Below are 6,484 nucleotides of genomic sequence, written 5' to 3'. Positions count from 1 at the left end.
CTGGAGAGCCATCCATCACTGTGTGCCTCACATTTGCCTATCCTAAACCCCGTTTCTCTCTTTCCCTAAATCTGTTCTTCCAGAGTCTGGGTTTGGTAACTCCTCAATCCCCGAGGCTTCACTGCAATGAAAGGGCACATAGAGTGTGGATTGTGTCTGTCACTGCAGACTGTCAATTTGAGCTTTCAGTCTCCCGTAGATCTCCCTTTAGTACTTTTCTGGGGGAAAACACAGGGGGTATGGTTTGGGAAAGGCAGAACTTCCGATTGCCCTTTCTTTCTGCACACTGCATTTTTTAAAAAAATTTTATTTACTTGAGAGGCAGAGTTACAGAGAGATGATCCACTGATTCGCTCCCCGAACGGCCACAAAGGCTGGAGCTGGGCCAATCCAAAGCCAGGAGCTTCTTCTGGGTCTCCCATGTGGGTGCATGGGCCCAAGCACTTGAGCCATCTTCCGTTGCTTTCCCAGACCATAAGCAGAAAGCTAGATTGGAATTGGAGCAGCTGGGACTCAAACCAGTGCCCATACGGGATGCTGGCACCACAGGCAGAGTCTTAACCTACCACAACACAGCACCAGCCCTGCACATTGGTTATTTTTTTTTTTTTTTGACAGGCAGAGTGGACAGTGAGAGAGAGAAACAGAGAGAAAGGTCTTCCTTTGCCGTTGGTTCACCCTCCAATGGCCGCCGCGGCCGGCGCGCTGCGGCCGGCGCACCGCGCTGATCCGATGGCAGGAGCCAGGAGCCAGGTGCTTTTCCTGGTCTCCCATGGGGTGCAGGGCCCAAGCACCTGGGCCATCCTCCACTGCACTCCCTGGCCACAGCAGAGGGCTGGCCTGGAAGAGGGGCAACCGGGACAGAATCCGGCGCCCCGACCGGGACTAGAACCCGGTGTGCCGGCGCCGCTAGGCGGAGGATTAGCCTAGTGAGCCGCGGCGCCGGCTTGCACATTGGTTATTAAAAACTACCCTTGATCCCTGATCTCACATCCTTGTACCTGCACAATTCCTATATTTGTCATTAAACTTGGGAGGAAAATAATAGGTTTTTGATTTCTTGTGAAACCTCTGATGCCACCTAAGAGAAATTGATCTTATCCTCTCCCTTCAACAACATGAGCTGGTGCCACAAGCAAAGAACAAGATTGAACTCCTTTGGGGCACACAGGATAGTCTGGCACTCCCACAATCTTAGGGCGATTTTTCTTGCCCCCAAGAAGTCTGATTTAAGCTAAAGAGAAAGAGAAGCTGAGAGATCAATTATCTAGAGACTCCAGGCTTCTCCGAGAAAATATTCCATAGCAGGGGACCCCTGGGCTGCTTGGCGTAGATATGGCAACCTTTTCTTGGCCCCCATCACAGAGCGCATATGGTGTTCCAAGTCAGGATCACACACAGCAATCTACCATACTGTGCATGGGGAAAATATTTATGGGATAAAAAAACGTGAGTAAAGCATGTTTGTGCTCTGTGCATAATTGGCAGTGGAGTATGCAGATGAACTGGGTCCTCATATTCCCCTTTAAGGGCTATGACCAGATGCCCCTAGGCAGGCCTGAGAGCACAAACAGTGCTAGACTCCAGACAAGGGATGAGGCCAGAAGAGGATGCTCTTGAGTGGTTTAGGACCAATGCTCAGGGAAGAACACAGGAACTTCCATGGACGATCTGGCTGGACAATGAATTCAGACTTCACCCCCCTAAAGTGGATTAAGTATTTCTAACTATGTGGAATATGAATCAACTCTGTGAAATAAGCTTTATGTAGATGATTAAAGGCATAAAGAAGGAAGGTAACACACTATGACCATTGTTACAGCAAATACAGGCACAAGGAATCACCTCCTCAGGTGAACTTCTCTGTTTGGGATCTGAATGTTGTTATTTAAGGAATTTTAGACAAAGAATTCAGAATGTATACTACCAACCATACAACTGCATTTGATGCTATGTGATCATTGCAACATTACTGCAATGTTACTGAACAGTCACTGTGCCTTTATTTTTAAAGACCTCATGGATGGAATAATAAAAAATCTCAAAAAACAAATTCCAAAGTTTAAATAAATTTAAAAATTTCACTTTTAGTAACTGTTATGCAAGTATATTAGCAGAGGGTCAGATTCATTGAATCAAAGAATTAGGGTTCAAGGATAATGTGTATAATTGTCAGTGCACATTTTAAAATAAAATTTAAAATGGGAGTTGCATTTCTTTTTGGGAAAGAAACCTCTTGTAATTTTCCTGCCTGCTTGCTATTGTTATGTAGCGGGTAGATTTCTCTTCACATTCCTTTTGCATTATTGTAACAGACAAGTCTAAGACACTGTCTAATGTTAATTCTACACACTGCTGCCAATTATAATCAGAGCTAGTCAAAATAAACAAATTAAACAAATAAACATGTCAAAACATCTCTGATTTAGGGAAAATAAGCCAAGTCTGAACTCTCCCAGCGTTTCGGCATAAATGATGGGCTGTGGGCTGTAAAACGCTCCATAACATTTTTTCACCTTTGCTAGGGGGAAGGTGGGTCAGTTTAGAATTACAGCACAGCTCAACTTTGAGAAAGGGGTCTGTGACTGCAACCAAATCAAACCCAAATGTTGCTGGCTTCACCCTGGGTAGTAATGATCTGCCGCGTGCTCTAAATGCTTTAAAATGAAAGAAGGAAAGAAAGAAAACGCGGTTGATTCTTTGCTGACGTGATGCCAGAACCCCTAAATCACTGGAGAGGCTGAACACAACACAGGTGAAAAACACACCAAAGACGGATGTACATTTCAATATGAAACATACTGTCACTGTGACATTTCCCAATCAGCACGTTGAAAATACTAGGCAATTAAATTCGAAAGCTCTGTTGGCTTCACAAAGGAATATAAAACATGACTTTGCTACCCAAGTAGGATATCTTGGCTTGAGCTATGCTTTAGTAATGAGAGGGATATGAGGTAAAAGTTGTGTGTGTGTGTGTATGTGTGTGTACATAGTGGTATCTTAACCTATAAAAATATGGAGAGAGGTTAGTGGAGAAGGCTGTCATTCTGGCAGGTGGTTCTTGTAAAAAAGTGATCTCTTGAAGTTCAAGAAATTTAAAAATCTCCACACCCACCACTGGGCAGCAAGCCACGAAGCCAGTGATTTGCGCAGGTTCCTTGGCGTTCTTCATTCAAGCAGTCCTAATCCGGCACCAACTCAATGCCAGGCACTAGCCACAAAGATGAGCAGGGCTCGCTCAGTCCATGCCTTGAGGCACTCTCCCTTGTTACCTACTGGAAGTTTCAACGCTGAGTTTAAGTCAGGAAAGCGGCTGATAGGCAGCTGGGAAGGGCTGGGGGAGAGAAGGCTCTGACATGTCTGGCTGCTCCAATTTCACCTTTCCCTTGTCAGTGTATGGACTTGGGTAAGGGTATGCTCCAAGGAGAGGGGCTTTGCAAAGGAGCCAGAGGGGTGACATTCCCCACCGGCAGAAGACAGAGCGCTTGATTACTTCTCGCATCTCCCATGGCTTTTATTTTTAATGTGCGCTGTGTTTGGAAGGAAAGGGGGTGGGGGTGGAAATCATTGTGCCTTTGAAATGTTGTTTTCTGAGGACAGTATATAGAATCTTGGTTATTAACAACCTCTCACAAGACAGTTATTTTTGGAGTGGCCTCTTAGGAGGCAACCTCTTGGAAGTGAACTCATTTATTTTGCGTCTCACTGTCCTGCCATTTCCTGCGGAGAGAGGGGGAAAAGTGAAACCACATGTTTTGAGGAGCGAATGGAGGAAATCCCTCCGAAGACAAATGACGACTCCTCTCCCCTGGCAATTAGTCAAACCTGGGCTTCAGGCCAGCCCAGGTGTTCCCGACTGTGTATAAATTTGCCAAAGAACAATGAAAATAGCAGCTGATTGTGCTGACAGATTCTTCTGGTAATTTCCTGTTGTTTGGCATCTTCAGGTTACTTTCCCACAATTATGGCTGCTGATGAAGTCTGGGGCCCTTCGAAGTAATTTTCTAACTCTCTCCTTGCCCCTCTCTGTCATCTCACCAACGAGCCGCCTCCTACAACCAACTTAAAAGCAACGAAACAATCAAAATCCGAAACCAAGTTTAAAAAGATTTTGGAGTTGTAGATTTTTTCCCTCTTTCCCAGATGTTTGAATTTAATCCCTCAGCAAAAATACATATTTTAATGAGTCTGAATTTAAAAGAGGAAGAAAAAAATGATTTGCACCTGCATCATATAGAGTTTCTTGGCAACCGTGAGCTGGGATTCAGGTTCCTTCTGATTCTCCAACAAGTTGGAAGGTTTCCTTGTGTTGTCCATTAATATCTAATCTCAAGGAAGCTGGGTCAGGTTGGACTCACATTGAGTGCTGACCAGAAGGGCAGCTCCAAACAGGCTTGGGTGTCATCTTGATGTTGTCCCTTGCCTAAGCAAGCGACTTTGCTCAACTATTGCTCTTTCTTCCCACTACTAAAGTTTAAGAAAATGCAACTACTATTATGTGTGGGTGGAGGTTATTTTTGCACCCAAAGCATTTGGGGGCGAAATGAAAACGAGGAGAATTGCACAATTTTCTCAAATCTCCACATTATCCAAACTGTCAGGAAGCTATGCATACTTTCTTGGTTAGAGCAACTATGTACAGGATTTTTTTTTCCTTTGGAGGGGGTGGGGAGTGGGAGCTATTGTTGAGAAGCTGCCAAGAAGCTGGTTTCTTTCTCTCCCCCTTTCCCTTCCCTGGCCCTCTCAACCCCCAGAGGAGAGTCAATGTGAATGCTGCAATGTGGGCTTGCAGAAGAGTGGCTTAGGATACACTAGACCAGAGAATAATGTATTGAATTTTTCTAAACAGGGCTCCATGTCCCCTATTAATCAGAACTTCTAGTCAGGAGAATTGCAAACGAAATAAAGAAAATTCCAGGATAATCCACGGCATTTGAGAACAGGGTAAATCTCAGAACCTATCACATCTGAAAAATGTTTTTGAGATTGGCTTTGGATAACTGTTAGTCTACTCAGTTCTGGGTAGACTTTTGGTAGAAAGATTGCATTTTTTTTCTTATGCTCAGGTGGGAACTGTGTTTTAAAAACTCATTGAGCCTATATAATTAAAGTCTGAAAGGAACGGGCAAGCATTTTTCTAGATTCTTGGATCTCTTAAAATAAGAACAAAAACATTCAGGTGAAGGTGGATATGGGAGAATGTGGAAAATGACCCAGGTCAGGGAAATTTGCTGGTATTTGTGACATGTCAAAACCCTCTCACACTCATACACAGACTTGATTACCTTATGCTTGGGGCTATTCATAAGGAGAGTTAGTTATATTTATGGAAAACTGCCTCTAATTCATGTTACATGTTCTGTCCTTCATCAAAAGCCATCCATTTATTCATTTTTGATTCATTCATTAATGTAATCATTAATTTACTTGCCATTTGTTGCACATCTTCAATGTGCTAGGTGGAAGTCAAATTATAAGAATTGCCCCTCAACTAGTGACCATAATTTAATCTCTTCTCTACCTTTTAAAAATCCTACTCACCCTTAAAGATTCAAATCAGATAGCTCCTCCTCCACACAATCTTTCTTTCTTTGAATTCTGGCCCTTATTAATCTTCATTTTTCCTTATCTACAGCACACATTTCTTCATTCAAATATACTGAAGGAATATTTAAAATGTGCATTGTGCTAGTCTATTAATTAAGACTATCACAGTTCCTGACCTCATGGATCTTAAAGTAGAACCGTGGCAACAGCAGATAAAGAAATAACTACAAAACAGTATACTGAATGCTCTGATGTGGAAGGATGGGGGCTGTGGGAACAGGGAGAGAGGCCTCAGCCAAGGCTTACAGGATGAGTTGTAGTTGGCAGGATGGGCTGGGTGTAGAACTGTCTCAGGCAGAGGTGCTGCAGAGTGGAGGCATGAGAGACAGGTAGCAGGTAACATGGGAAAGGAACATGCTTCTGTGCTGCAGGACAGTGGAGTGATGCCTCACCCTCTAGTGCTTCCAGCACAGTACAAACTTCCAAGCACACAGGGAGGACCAGGGAGGAAGGAGAATGGAAAGAAAGTAGGAAATAGGAGAAATAGGGAAATAGGAGCCCAGTCCCAAACAGCCTTTATGGAAAGGGATTCAGTCTTTGTTTGGAGGTGGATCTGAGGAAATATTTTAAGCAAGGAGTGGCATAATTAGGTTCGCATTTTTGGAAAGTGGGCTGTGCTTGAGGTGTGGAGAGTGGATTGGAGTGAGCCAGTGAGAGCTAAAGTTATCTTAAATGGAAATCATGGAAATCGTCAACATTTGTGTTCCATTGTTTAATATCTGCAGGAATAGGTCCCATGGATACCAATGTCTTCTGATGCTTAAGTTCTGTTTGTAAAATGGCCTCGTATTTGCATATGATCTTTATACATCCTCCTATATATGTTAAATCATTTCTAGACTACCTATAATACCCCACACAATGTAAAAGTTAC

This window comes from Oryctolagus cuniculus, chromosome 2 (genome assembly GCF_964237555.1).
Source record: "Oryctolagus cuniculus chromosome 2, mOryCun1.1, whole genome shotgun sequence".
Taxonomy (NCBI): Eukaryota; Metazoa; Chordata; class Mammalia; order Lagomorpha; family Leporidae; genus Oryctolagus; species Oryctolagus cuniculus.
The sequence above is the reverse complement of the archived record's forward strand: the minus strand, read 5'-3'. Positions refer to the sequence as shown.